The sequence below is a fragment of the Culex quinquefasciatus genome, chromosome 3 (assembly GCF_015732765.1).
Source record: "Culex quinquefasciatus strain JHB chromosome 3, VPISU_Cqui_1.0_pri_paternal, whole genome shotgun sequence".
NCBI lineage: Eukaryota > Metazoa > Arthropoda > Insecta > Diptera > Culicidae > Culex > Culex quinquefasciatus.
In genome coordinates this window covers 150,276,062-150,291,804 of record NC_051863.1, presented here as the reverse complement: position 1 = coordinate 150,291,804, position 15,743 = coordinate 150,276,062, and positions in this window count along the sequence as shown.

Here is a 15,743-nt window from a genome sequence, read left to right as displayed (position 1 = left end):
AAAATTTTGACTATCAAAATCATCCTTGAATTTAAAATAAAAATTTTGACTGTAATTTTTTTTTAACAATTTTGAAAAAACTTTTTTTCAAATATAGTGCATGGACTTCGTTTGCCTTACATATTTGAAAAATATTAACCTTAACAATTTGAAGATTTTCCAAAAATAAATTGAAATCCAATCTCCGAAAACTGGCCATTTTCATCGATTTTCGCAAAAACCACTTTTTTCAAAAGATCATATCTCCGCGCCATCAAATCCGACTTTAACTGCCTTTGACGCAAAAGAAAGGTGTTTAGTTTGACTATTTGTAAAGTAAAGTAAATTTTTCCCAGTTCCTGAGGGGAACACCCTTGAAGAGTATCGGGGCCGGCATTTACAAAGCGGATTCAGTGGCAGTTTCATTCTCAACGTAATGTTAACATGTTAAGGTTAATGTTAACATTCCATAGGTCGCCTTCCTAAGGTGTCGTGATAAGGTCCAGTTTGTGACGATACACTACTTTCCCTTTACTAAGCAATCGAATCCAGAAGAGAAACGATCACCAGTTGTGTTGGTCCGAGCCGGGATTTGAACCCCGATCTACCGCTTACTAGGCGGGAGCGTTACCACTAGGCTACGTGGCTCGGTCGGACTATTTGGGAATAATAATAAAAAATTTCAAAAATGTAGCTTAATGTTTAAAAAGGTCGTATGAAAACTTAAAATGCTGTTTTGAAGGTCTCGGGACCAAAGAGCCTTTGTTTGAAAATATTTTTACCTGATTCCTCGCAAAATTTTACATAACATATTAAAAAATACTGAACTTAGGTTTTCAATTTTTTGAGATACGATTTAAAAAAAAAACTGGGGCTTTCGACCAAAATTTTTGTAATTAAAAAACGGAATTTTGGTACCCTAACATGTATAGATCATCGCTGAAATTTTCTAGTTTTTGCAGTATTAGTCAAAAAAGTCGTTTTTTTGCCGTTTTTGGCATTTCCCCATGGTTGGGCGTGGCGCGTCGAAAACCCCAGTTTTTTATTTGTTTTTAATCGCTTTTCAGTAAATTGGAAACATAACTTCGCCATTTTTTGATATTTCATGTAAAATTTTCCGAAGAATCAGGTAAAAATATTTTCAGACATAGGCTCTTTGGTCCCGAGACCTTCAAAACAAGTATATTAAGTTTTCATACAACCTTTTCAACTATTAAGCTACATTTTTGAAACTTTTTATTATTTTTCCCAAATAGTCAGGTCACCCTTATGGCAAAAAAAAAACAGGTCGAATTATTTTAGCCAAGGAACCCCTAGCAAGTATTTGAGCCCGATCGGAGAACTTTTTATTCGAATCATGCTGTTTTCGTGGGGAATTGCTGTATTTATAATTGGATTTGTTTTGCTTTTGCCATGGATTGTGAACCACTGACCTGAAGATTATAGTAAACGTGGTCACCAGAAAAAAGGATCAGAATATCAAAAAAATCCAGTGAAAAGAAAATCACCAAAAGATTAAACAAAACTTGAAGTTGCAAACAAAACCTAAATTATGCCTGCAGGGCACAGGGTGACCAAAACTGGCATAATGATCATGGATTAGGAAAAAAATAAAAAAGGGACCGTCACCTTTCGTGTCCATAATGATGTTGTCCAACGTAGGGAAATAAAGGGTAAAAACAGTCACCAAACATCTTGTCCTTTGCATGCAAATTAAACCTTTGACTTTCGTTTGTCTTGCGTAAACAATGGAATGGAGCCTTTGGGAAAAAAAGTTCGACGAGATTTTTGGAGAGTCATTAGAGCTTATTTGTTTTCCGAGTTAAGTGAAAAGGATTGACATTTTGGTTGATTTTCTCTCTCTCTCTCTTCCTAAGGATCACAAAGGTCTTCAAATGGTTTAACCCCGACATCTCCATCTCATCCGCCGCGAAAAACGGGACGCCAAGCTGTTTACCTCGGAAAACAAGTGCTCGCCCGACCGCCGAATGGAAATGTAAATGATGCAATTTAATTACAATTTGTATTCGTTTGTGAGCGCGACTCCGTAGGCAAACGCTTTCGCTCGCTCGTAACACTCGAGGAGGAAAAGTGGAAAGCTAATTTAGGAAAAGTTCCGTTTTCTTTGTTTAATTTTCCGCTGGCTCGGTTGTCTCTCTGTTTGAGAGTGAGGCAGTACAAGCCACGTAAAAGTGAATTTTAATTAGTTTTAAGTTAAACAAAAAACAAATTCGGATTAAGTACTAAATAAATTATTTGAAGCTGCAGCAGACCGAAACCGTGGGAATGTGTTTTTTTTCGCTAGACGACGGTGCTTTGTAGTGATTTTGCAGGAGGGAAATGAAAAACACACCAAGATCAAAGCTTTTGTCGAACTTTATTGAAAAAGTGATGGGGAGAAGATATTTGCACTGGGAAGCTTTTTCGGTGGGAAAAGGTAATTAATTTCGCGTGCAAGGCACGCAGCAAATCTCTTTCTGCTTCACTAGAAAATGCTTTTTTTTTCGCTTCATAATAATGTCCATACTTGACAACAACAATTCATTATGTTGCCAATCTCGTGGCAAAGCGAAAATATCGGTACAAAAAAACAACTTTCAGAAGCATAGCGATTCATTAACGAACAGCAGCAAAAACTTCTTTTTAACTTCTTTTCCCCCCAGGATGGAATTATTATTTAGCGCGAAACCATTGCAAGAAAAAAAATGCTTCCCACGATTCTAATGAATAGTGAAAAGTTGAACGAAACTCCTGGACCTCCCACCGTCTTCGCAAATTTCCACGGACAAGCAGCTCAAAAGTCTTGGTCCGATTTTAATTATTAATACACCCGTGTTGAAACCGAAGGAAGCGTTCGACCAATAGAAAATGTCAAGTTGCAGTTCTTTGATTTTTTTTTTCTTTTCACTTGAGAGCTCGAGCGCACTTCCAAGGGAAACGGATCAGGAATGACTGATGGCACTAATCAGTTGGGGCGAAGCAGTGCCGTGATTTTCATATTAATTATGAGCTTTGATCAGAGGAAAAGAGGATCAAAGGGACTTATTTTCTTGTTTGCTTCGGAGAAGAAATTCTCTTAAGAATTGTAGTGCAACTTTGTAATGCCTGTAGAAAAAATTACTATTATCGCTGGATTGTGGTAAGCTTTTTCAAAAGTTCATGTTCATAAAGCTATATCTAAAGTGTGCCAAAAATAGTTTTGGTTAAAGTATATATAACAATTAAAATAGTTTAACATCACACTTATACTTAGAAATTAAACCCCTGTACTATGGGCCAGCAAGTTGCTAAAAATCAATAAAGTTCAACTTTTTTTTTATCTGATAATGTTTCAACCTAGGACACACTTTATCCAAGCTGAATTCATAATTTCATTGATTGCTGGACTATATGTTATACTTACCAAGATGAGCACAAAAATAATATTTTTTTCTGGAAAAGAACGTTTTGGTACTTTTGCTTTGATAAACTATTGTTTGTTTGTTTTGTTTGATCAAATTTTGTTTCATATCAATTTAATACAAAAAAACCAAACCAAAAAACAAATAAACATGCAATCATACGCCCATTTGAAATGTTTGTATCAATAAAAAATTTCAACATATTTATTTCAAAAAGGTCCTAAAATGTTGCACAGTTGCAGAGATACTGGCAGAGATATTGACATTAGATAATATGGGAAAGTTTGGATGAGAGCTGAAAAACATCAATTTCGTCGCTGCCAGTTTTGGTACAATCGAACGTCATTTGTCAGTGTGCGTGAAACTCGCACGAAACTAAAAAAATGTCGAGTGCGGCACTTGAGTTTCAGTTCTAAGATGGCGGCGAAACACGTGCGGAACTAGCGGGAGCTTCTTAAAAGAAACACTTTGACAGCTCTGAGTGCGGCAAAAAACAGTTTTAGTAAATGATTTTAGTTTTTTTAGGAGAGACATACCACTGCATTTTTCGTGAGTTTTTTTGTAACATTTCAGGCTATTTCCTCAAAAAAAATTAAATTGAAAAAATCGTGATATCACCTTAAAATTTAATTAGCTTAAGAATCAAAAAATCTCATAGAAGTGGTGGGTAGTTTTGTTTCAGTGTATTTTTTTTCAGAAAGTCTATCAATTTCCTACAAGTTTGCCTTTGACCACTTTTTGATACGGCCTCAAAGTACAGTATTTTTTGAATTACAAAAAAATAAAAATATTCAAATAACTTAAGCCCTTCTCAAATGTTATTTTCAAGTACAATTGGCTCCATACACACAAAATTGGCTTATATAGGCCTAGGATAACATGTCTACAAAAATTCATTTAAATCGGAGAGGGTCGGGAACAAAAGTATCAGAAAAAATCCTGATTTGAGCAGGGATTGCTCAGCACATAACCATGATTTAAATTCACATCATTCACAATCAGAAGGGGAACTTTATCCATTAGTTTACCCCTTCCCTATAGTGGACCCTCTGAAGGGGTTTTGATGAAAAATTCACTAAAATCACATTTTCAAGCGTATTGCTGTCTACAAATCTTTTATTTGGCATTTTCAGCATGATTTAAAACAATGTTGACTGACATTGAAATATCCTTTTCACCAAAATAAGTGTATTGAGTTCGACATCTGAAATCTGCCATGGCCACTAGCATTTTCACAACAAAACTGCATTTATATTTTAAGATTGAATCAACTATCCAATCATTTTTCGACTGATTATCCAACTTCAGCAAGTCTAAATAATGTAAGTTTAAGGAACTTTACTAAAATAAAACGAAGAACTGCTCATTATCGAGCAAAAATTAGGGGGGGGGGGGGTCCAATTTAAGACAACGAAAATCCAAACTTTTCCAAAATGAAGCAAAAGTTTCTCTTAAACATTTAAAAATGCTTGCTATAATCAACCTAATTGCATTTTTTTTCAATTATGAGTATAGATATAGTTGTGTTCATGTTGAAAGCACCAACATTTTTTTCGAAAATAAATGTGTTTAAATGTCTGTTAGGTTTAGTTGTAGTTTAAATCCAAATTTGATAACAAAACATATTTGTTTATGATGAAAAGTGAGCAAAATCCCTCTTTTATTCATTCTATCTATCAATAGACCTACACCATGCATCAAAACATCAAATATCGGTTAAATTTGGTATAAAAATAACAATTTGCCTATAGTGGACCCGGGCCACAATCGGATTATGGACCCCGGGTCCACTATAGGAAAAAAGGGTACAAAAAATCAAAATAAAAAAAAATGGAAAAGGGGGTACATAACAGGCAAAAAAAACTTTTTTTTTTTCAAATGACTATTTTTCTACTCAAAAACAAATAACTGATAAAACAAATAGTCAAAATTGTTCAAAAGACTTCAGATTTGATTGTTTTGTACAAAGGGTTATGAAAAAGTGTTTAAAATATTGAAAATATGTAAAAAAAAATGTGCTTCGGCTCTACTAGGGGGTCCACGAATGGCTAAAACCCATATAGCATTTTCCTAACCAAACTTTTTTGAAATATTTAATGATGCCGATTCATTTTTCATCTCGTTTGATAATGGTAAACAAAAACGTAAAATATCTAAATTTATTATTTATTATTTTTTAGAGCATATTTAAAAAAAATAGTGCCGAAAGGTTGTAAAAAAATCTGTTTGAATTTCGGGAATTCCCGGGAAATTTTCAAGCTTCGTAAAATTTTTCGATCTTTTTAAAAAAAATATTTTGACTTTTTTAAATCAGACTAGCAATTTAAATGGGCGTAATATTCAATGTTTGGCCCTTTTAAATGTTAGTCTTGATTTAAAAAATTTAAAATATTTTTTTCAAAGAGATCGGAAAATTCCACAAATGTTTCATGTATTAACATTGAAAATCGGACCATAAGTTGCTGAGATATCGTCATTAGAAAATGATGGGATGTTTTGGTGAGATTTAGAAAACTTCAATTTTCGTGTTTCTTTTTCTTAAAGCGGCTCTATCTCAGCAACCCGAGGTCCAATCTCCAATGTCTCTTAGACAATTTTAAAGCAAATTTTCTGAACTTTTCAAAAAAATATTTTTAGGAATGGTCACTCATGGTCACTATTTTTAAAAATCGAAAAACTGCAAATATTTCGCTAAAACCGAACTTTCGGTGGCTATATCTTGAAAACGGAGCTCTTTATCAAAAAATGTATATAGTACTTTTCGATTGCAAATTCAATTTTGCATTAAAAATAATGTTAAACTTGTTTTTGCATAAAACTTAATTTTTTTTCCAAAAATCACTATTTTTTCAAAAATTCAGAACTCGGTGGCAGATTTTTTGACCATGTTTCTCTATGGCTCAAAAGTTGCGGATTTTTGTCCCCTAAAACATCTAAAATAATCTCGAAAATCCAAAAAAAAGTATTTTGGGAAATTGAGTTCTAGTGAAAAAAGGTTGATTAAAAATCTGCAATTTTTTTTTTGCGTGTACCTATTTTTTTCTCAAAAGTCCTCAACAATACCTACAAATTTGTCGAAGACACTAAATTGGTCAGAAAATTCACTCAAAAGTTACAGTTGTTTGAATATTTACATACCATTTTTGTATGGACAGCAGCCAAAATTGTATGGAGACTTGTATGGGTGAACCAATGACGCAAAATAGCTTATTTGGTCATATGGAAGGCCTCCACAATGTTTAAGTCAAATAAAAAGTAAAAAAAATAAAAATGGTCAAAATCAGCCGATTTCGTAGAGAGTTTATCACCAAACTGATAAAAAATCCTTCATAAGATAAAGATTTTCGAATATTTACGTACCATTTTGGTATGGACAACTGCCAAAAATGTAAAGTACCTTGTATGAGTAAACCAATGACACAAAATGGCTTCTTTGGTCATAGGAAATGCCCCCAAAAAGATTTTGAGAGAATTGCTCAGGAATTCTCTTATCAATCACCATACTGTGTGCTGGTTGAAAATAACATCATCAAAATTTACTTTGCATTTTTCTGCAAATAATACGAATGTGTCATTTACAAAAAAAATCAATGATAAAATTTTAATTGAATAATGCTGTTCCAAAGAAATAAATGTTTCCATCCAAATGTGATGGCAAGAAACTAAATTCCAAAATATTTTGCAGCATTTCTGTGTTCACTTGTCACTTCTAAAGCTGAGGTGGAGGAGGTTTATTTGTTGTCCCCCAGCATAAAGGAATAAACGTTAAAAGTGGAAATTATTTTCTCGAATTCCCGGCCCACACAAATGATAAATACCATCTTTGGTCTGATGGATTGCATCTACACTCTACAGTGTGGTCCATCTCCGCTGGGAACGTTACCTCACTCGCACGCAGTTTTTGTTCCTCTCCTGCAGAATGTGACTTTGAATGAACTTTAGTATGATATCCCGAAGTCTATTTCACGCACCGACTGGTTCACGTATGTTCCTTAGGGTGATTCTTCGTTGTTTTATTGTGATTTTGAACTGCAGTTGCTCGTCGATTCTTGATATTATTTTTTCGAAAAAAAACTTTAAATAAAATCTTAAGAACCACCCTAATCGATCGCTGTTAGACTCCGGGAACATCCCCCGCGAGTCACGTCCAGTCCAATTTTGAAACTATGTAATTATTTACACTCAATTTTCGGCCGGTCCTCGATCCGTCACGGAAAGAAATCTCACCGGGATGCTGCGGCCTGCGTGGATGTTGTGTAACCAGCAGATAACGAACCTGGTGGCGGTTTGGTGACGTAGCGCACGACGAGCTCGTCGACAACCCCAAAATTGGTAATGGAATTGCGTTACTTGGAGGGCAAGTACGCTTCCCATAGTTTTAGGACTGTGGAATTTAGAAAGTTGAATATTTCTATAGATTTTATCCTGAAAATATACTTAAAATAATAGTAAAAAGCATTCATTTGATTTGAAACTTGCATTTTTTTCGATTCACGTATTCTAGCATGTATCCAGACTGGTTTCTATTAACTGACAAATGAGTATCCTTTTTACAACAGAAGTGTTATTTATGTTTTTTTTTAATATTAAATAAATATCAAAAAATCATAGTAATTTTACTGTGCTCAATATAACACTGCCAAAGCCACACTCCGCTGGATGAAGTTCTTCGTCCAGTTTTACATTCCCGGCCGTACCCAGACTGGACACGACGGGAAAGGACACAAACTAACCGAACCCCTCCCCGATGCCATTCCGATGAGTACCACGAGACTTTTGGAATGTCATCCTCAACACACTCTAACTGGGAAACTCATCCCACTGAGAGGAGGTGCATGTCATTTGAGCTTCGGAATGTAAACAGAGACTCATAGGCGTAGGAATTTATATTACAAAATACCTTTTCGTGGGACGGCCCTCCGTTTGTTGTGCCACGTGGAACCGAGGTTCTGCTGCAGTTGCTTGCTTCCATAGAATCCATCTGCTTTTGTTCGCAGGGGGAAAGACCAATGACACGTGCGGTGTATGTTTTCAATTTCTGGTTCGGAAACGGGCGAGAAGGGAGCACTTTGGAAACAGGGGGAGCTTTGTGCAAAAGTGACCAGGATTGACCAAGTGGATCTTTGTGTGACTTGGGGATTTTACTACACAAAGAAACATGTTGGCAAATAATTCAAAATATGTTCAAAATCATGATATATCAAAAAGTTAAAATTTCTAGCTAACCATGTGAACCCAGGAACTAATCCAAAAATCTTTTAAAATAAGTTCAAACTATTCAGCATCGCAAAGGTAACCCAAACAGAGAAGGTGGCATTTTTCCGTCTCGCGAACGAGCTCTAAAGTACACACCTGATAATCGAAATGCTGTCTACCGTTAATTCCAAATCTGATTGAATTTATGTTTGTTTTATGTAAATAGGAATTTAAATTTAATATAACGCTGCTGCTGCTGCTGCTGTCGCACCAGGGTAAGCTTTCTTGGTATTCTTTTTTCGCAGACTTTGGCTTTGGGCACAACATGCTAGAGCTATGTAAAACGCTGCAGCATTTTCGAGAATTTTATTAAATTTTCAATTTGGGCTCTCATTCAGGTAGTGGTAGTACTCCTTGATAAGCAGGTAATTGAATTTGTTGCTCCTGTTGGTGGTATTTGAAAAGGTTTGATTTTGCTTCTTTAAATAAAAAAAAAAACAAAAAAAAAAAACCATCCACATAAACGACCCCCGGGTCTTTTGTGGTCTCTATTGCAAGTTTCTGCTCGAACCTAGGAGTCCGAAGGCTTGAATGGGGAGGGAACCCAAACCTCTTTCTACTCCAAGGAACCTTCCACCCCAGTGTTTGAACTGACGACCTTCGGATTGCGAGTCCAACCGCCGTCAGCGATTCCACCGGAGTAGGTTTGGTTTGGTGTGTTGTTTGTACTTATGGCATGGAGACGACTCCTACACCTGGAATAACTTAACGGCCTAACAACAACCAAGGCCGGGACCGACGTTTTACTTCCTCATCCGATGGAAGGTTGGAGCAGATGGGAATCGAACCCAGAATCATCCGCTTACAAAGCGGACAGCGTAACCATTCGGCCACGCACTGCCACTTTAAATTTCATAGTTTTCTGAAATTCTAAAAAAGAATAGCACGAATTTTACCCCAAAAAGCCATCAATTACACAGCCGAGCAGTTCCAATTTCCACCAGAATGAACAACTCGGTGCACTTTTTGTCCAACCATCGACAGGCCCAAGTGGTGCCACTGAATAGACCACAAATTGCAATCAAAAGCACTATTGAAGACGACAAGCTGTTCGAGCCTCTTACTCGGAGAAGAACTCCAACGATAACAGTAATTACAGGGGCCGGTGAAGCCTCTCTAGATAGTGCTTCACAAATTCACATTCATCATCGTCACCAACCACGAGTCGGTTGTCGTCGTAGTCACCAAAGTTGCCGAAATTTTGGAAGCTCGAAAAAGTCGACTTACGCCCAATGAGCTGGAAGAGAGTGGGCTCCTTTTGCTATCGTCAGGGCCTAAACCGCATCTCTGCATCTCTTGCATTTCCTTGCACCGAGGAACGGTGGTTAAGTTGGCTGCCGTGTTCCATAGGGGAAAGCGGGGTCACTTATTTTAAGTCCTCGTATTACTAAATTTAAATTCCAGGTCACCAGTAATTTGTTAATTTCTTTAAAAGTTTTTTTTAACCGTCAAAAATTCAACCTCATCCTCCTTAAACATCTCCATGCGATCGTTCCCTGCAGTTTAAATGGCATAGACGCAGTCTCTCTTCCAAAATGGTAATCACAGCAAATCGAACGCAATCGTACAAAGGTTCCGACTGCAACACCGAACGGCACAGCCAGTTTAGAATCGTAAGAATGGAAGCACACTCAGAACTCAGAACAAGAACAAGTGTTCTTTCAATACACACTGAGCTTCCTCGGAATGACAATATTTGCACCTCGGCAGGCAGCTTTTGTCTGATTTCGTAGACTTTGGAAAAATCCCACCGAATGACAGACAATCAAAGCGACTCCGCCGACAATGATCGAATAAATTTGGTGGTTTTGCGCTTTGGGTTCTTCACGACGTTGCCTTGCATTTTTAATCAACTCTCGGGGATGATTAAATATAGATTAGCGCAACTCTCTGGTGGTGTGGTTTGGTCTAGAGGCTAAGCTTTTATTTACACGGCCAACGCCATCGTCTTACGAAAATCGTGGGTCCGATGCTGCAGTGGATGGAGGCAACCAAAAATCACTCTTGGCTGCGCTTCAGCGAGCAACGATTTATCATTCATGGTAAGAAGGTTGTTCTCAGGACGAGATTTTCAAATCTTAGCTTGACGGATTGGGAGCGTTGAATGGACAAGATTTAGAACGAGGGGTTTCAAAATGCTAGATAGATTGTGATAAGTAAATAAATTTATTATTTGAACGATTTCAATGTTTTTTATTAATAAATTAATGGCGTGAAAAAATATAAATATTAAAATAACAAACCATAGTTTCATAATTTGCATGGAAAAAGTGTTTTAAATTGCATTTCACACCAGTTCAGTTGTTTTGCCACCATTAGTTTTCAAAAATGTAAGATTCGACGACAACATAAATTTTTGCGATAGTTAACATCGTAAATTTCCAAAAACTCAAAAGATTTTTGAATCAACCCAAGCATGCACAAATTATTATAAATGCAGGGGAATGCATTTAAATATGGTTTCAGGTGATTGCACTTAAATTTCCAATAAAATTTTATTTTTTTTTATTTTTTGAAAAAAAAAATCCACCCCCCGATTTTTCGGATCAATTTTGAGGGCCTTATTTGATGAATTCTAACATTAACTTTTTTCAAATTTGTTTGGACGCTGTTGTTAATGCCAGGCCAATGAAATCAAATAAAAATATGAGTTTACCAAAAGTTGAAACATTTCATTGAAATATTTCAAAGGCGTCCGAAGCAGCGGGAAGGCGAACCAGAAATTTATGGTACTGATTTTCTTAAATTCTAGCAAATTGTTATACAAAATATCGAATGTTTTGATGTTAGCTTATTTGAGGCCTAACTAAAATTACCGTCCAAATTTGTGCGATTCATAAAAAAATGAGTGTCTGGAATTCGAAGCACAACAAATCATTTTAATTTTAAAATTAGCATTAGCATTAGCATTAGCATTTTAGGACGCCCTATCCACGGATGGCTCCACAACGCTTATCCCTCTGTTTGGTGTGGTTGTGTTAGACCCTCATCCGGAACAATAATCCAACACGGGAGATACCATGTCTTCATCTTTTGATGAGTGTGTAATACAGCCCAGGGCATAAGGGGTCCTCGCCGGGTCAAGCTATCCTTTGGGGAACGGAAGGAATGTTAGTAAACACCTATCTAAAGTGCGCAAGGATCCCTGCGTCACCTTAGTGGTATAGATGTTTGTAGGGTGGTTTTGGACTCAATGTTAGTATGAAAGGTAGTACCCTAGGATATACCTCAAGAGATATTGCGGGTGAGTGATAAGTGTTTAACTGTTTGTGAATTGTGCATTGTCTGCTTTAACCTTTGAAAATTAAACTCTAACAGCCGGCTGAAGAGTGAAAATACTGATTTATATTGTTTTGTTTTTAATCAGAATATAATCTTACGATTTGATAACATAAGGTTAGCACTAGGAATAGATTTGTAAGTTAGCGAAATTTTTATCGGTTGTAGTGTTTATATCGGTTATAATTTTGAGTTTAGTTGTAATATTTATAACAGTATTCCGAAATGATCGCAACAAGTTTTTAATATTTTGTTTAGTTTAAGCAAGAATTATTTAGTTGAAAAATATGACCGACGTAAATTTTTGCGGCTGCGTGCTCGGACTCCAATTATCTTAAAGAATTAATAAAACTAAATCGAATTTTGCAAATCGTAAAATTTACCCGGTGCGTAAAAAAAAAATCCGTGCCAATAACTAAGAAATTTGTTGTTTACGTGATCCTGAATGTTTGCACCAAAGTTCAACTACCCGCTTTCTTCCAAACACACATTCATACACTTGTACACACACAACATAAAACGATCTCACCAAATTCGAAGGATCTCCTCGCGTCGATGTTTGTAGGATTTGATCAATGAAATAATTCATTTCCAAAGACTTCGCTTAGTTTTTCTCGTCAGAAATCATTTTAATTTTAAAATTCTGAGGAAAATTGGATAGAAATTACAAATTTTGCATGCATTCTCTTGAAATAAACTGTTTATACTACATCCTGATGATATTTCTACATTTCCTACTTATGAGCAATTCTCTACGAAATCGGTATTTTTTCTTAAATTTTAATTTTCGTATTTTTTTATCCAACTGAAACTTTTTGGTGCCTCCGGTATGTTCAAAGAAGCAATAGTTTGTCCATATAATTTTCCATACAAATTTGGCAGCTGGCCATACAAAAATGATGTATGAAAATTCAAAAATCTGTATCTTTTGAAGGAATTTTTTGATCGATTTGGTGTCTTCGGCAAAATTGTAGGTATGGATATGGACTACACTGGAAAAAATGATACAAGGTGATTTTTTGTTTAACTTTTTGTCACTAAATCTTGATTTGCAAAAAAAAAAACACTATTTTGATTTTTTTAATTTTTTGATATGTTTTAGAGGACATCAAATGCCAACTTTTCAGAAATTTCCAGGTTGTGCAAAAAATCTTTGAGCGAGTTATGATTTTTTAAATCAATACTGATTTCTTTCAAAAAATCGAAAAATTCGCAAAAATTGTTCATTTACGATAAAAATCAAATTTGCAATCAAAAAGTACAGAGTGAAATTTTAATGAAGTTTTTAAGTTAAATCAATTTTTAGGTGACTTTTTTGAAAATAGTCGCAGTTTTTCATTTTTTAAATAAGTGCACATGTTTGCCCAACTTTGAAAAAATAGTTTTGAAAAGCTGAGAAAATTCTCAATGCAAAGGTTTAAAAACAGGAAAACTTATGTTTTCTTAGTCCCACCCAAACAGCCCACCATTTTCTAATGTAGATATGTCAGCAACTAATGGTCCGATTTTCAATGATTAAATTTAACGAATGTTTCGTGAAATTTTCCGATCTTTTCGAAATAAATATTTTTCAATTATTTTAACGAAGACTAACATTTTAAAAGAGCGTAATATTGAATGTTTCGCCCTTTTGCCCTCCACCCCCCGATTTTTCGGATCAATTTTGAGGGCCTTATTTGATGAATTCTAACATTAACTTTTTTCAAATTTGTTTGGACGCTGTAGTTAATGCCAGGCCAATGAAATCAAATAAAAATATGAGTTTACCAAAAGTTGAAACATTTCATTGAAATATTTCAAAGGCGTCCGAAGCAGCGGGAAGGCGAACCAGAAATTTATGGTACTGATTTTCTTAAATTCTAGCAAATTGTTATACAAAATATCGAATGTTTTGATGTTAGCTTATTTTTAGGTGACTTTTTTGAAAATAGTCGCAGTTTTTCATTTTTTAAATAAGTGCACCTGTTTGCCCAACTTTGAAAAAATAGTTTTGAAAAGCTGAGAAAATTCTCAATGCAAAGGTTTAAAAACAGGAAAACTTATGTTTTCTTAGTCCCACCCAAACAGCCCACCATTTTCTAATGTCGATATGTCAGCAACTAATGGTCCGATTTTCAATGATTAAATTTAACGAATGTTTCGTGAAATTTTCCGATCTTTTCGAAATAAATATTTTTCAATTATTTTAACGAAGACTAACATTTTAAAAGAGCGTAATATTGAATGTTTCGCCCTTTTGAAATGTTTGTCTTGGTTTAAAAAAATGATTTTTTTTTCGAAAAGATCGGAAAATGACAATATCGGTCAAAAATTCCTTCAAAAGATACAGGTTTTTGAATTTTGATACATCATTTTTGTATGGCCAGCTGCCAAATTTGTTTGGAAAATTATATGGACAAACTAATGATGCAAAATTGCTTCTTTGGGCATACCGAAGGCACCAAAAAAGTTTCAGTCGGATTAAAAAATACAAAAAAAAAATCGAATAACTGAAATCTGAGAGAACTGCTCCTATATAAAAACTAGTTGCGTTGAATATTCTCATTTCATATTCCGTAGTGACTTTTGATTGTCATGGATTTTTATATTTAAATTGGATTTAAAGAATGAAAATTTATTTTATATAGTCGAATGTGCTTTTATGAAGGTAACTGCTATAGTTTTTAAGAAAAGAAAAAATATTTTATTATTTAGTTCATTAAGTTTATATGCTTTTCAATTCAAAAAAAAAAAACCCAGAATTTTTTGGTTATAATTGATACCCAGTTAGAATTTTGCCTAATTCTTTGTGGTTTTTCAAACATCTTATTGAAATCATAAAATCCTTTAGAAATAGAAGTGTGTTTTTTCAGAAAGCTCATCAATTTCCTGCAAGTTTGTCTTTGACTACAAAAAATGGCTTATATTAGCGTAGGATAACATTTCCGAAAGTTTTAATGAAAAAGGTCGAGTTAAAAAAGTACCCGAATTCCTCTTTTGGGCTGGTATTGCTCCATTATAGAATGAAACGAAATAAAGTATTTTCAAAACTGATATGCAAAAACATAAGCAAATTATTGGCATTATCAATTTATAATAGAATTTTTTTTAAAGATATGCTTTACATCAATTTGATGGACTTCAATCACCAAAATTACAGCATTTTTGACGATTTATGCCTATAAAAATAAGTTTTTTTTTTAAAATAAATCTTGCTTCTAAATAGTTCAATATTCTTTTGACTTCTATTCCAACATCTAATCACGAAAAAAATGATTTCCATATAATATTGAAATTAGCGAATGACCCATTTTGAACAGTCATTTTTTAACGGGAATCAATAGGGTTTTATTTGGCCTTTCTTTACCTGTTTAGCATCAAATTTCATCAGATTTTGATTTTCACATTTATTTATATTTAAAAAAAAAAGATTTTTTTGGTAGCCTCTAGGCCCATAAAAAACTCCCCGAAATTTAAAAGTAATTTTTTGCTTTGTTTAGTTGCATTGCAACAAGGCCGTTGCAAATATTTTTAAAAGTTTATGTCACAACCCCCTTCAAAATTGGTTCGGAAATCAGGGGACAAAAAATGTTTTTTCAAAAAAAAATAAAAATTTCAAAGGGAATAGAAGTCTGACCAACTGTGTAAACAATTATATATGCATTTTCCTGCGTTTAAAAACATATTTAGCATGTCTGGGATTGATCAACAATATTTTCAATTTTTGTGGAATTCCAATGTACTTCACCGCAAAAAGCTTTTTTATTCGGTGAAAACAAAAATCTCTTCAATACTTGGATATTTTGAAAACTAATGATTGCAAAACGACTGGGCAGGTGTTAACTGCAC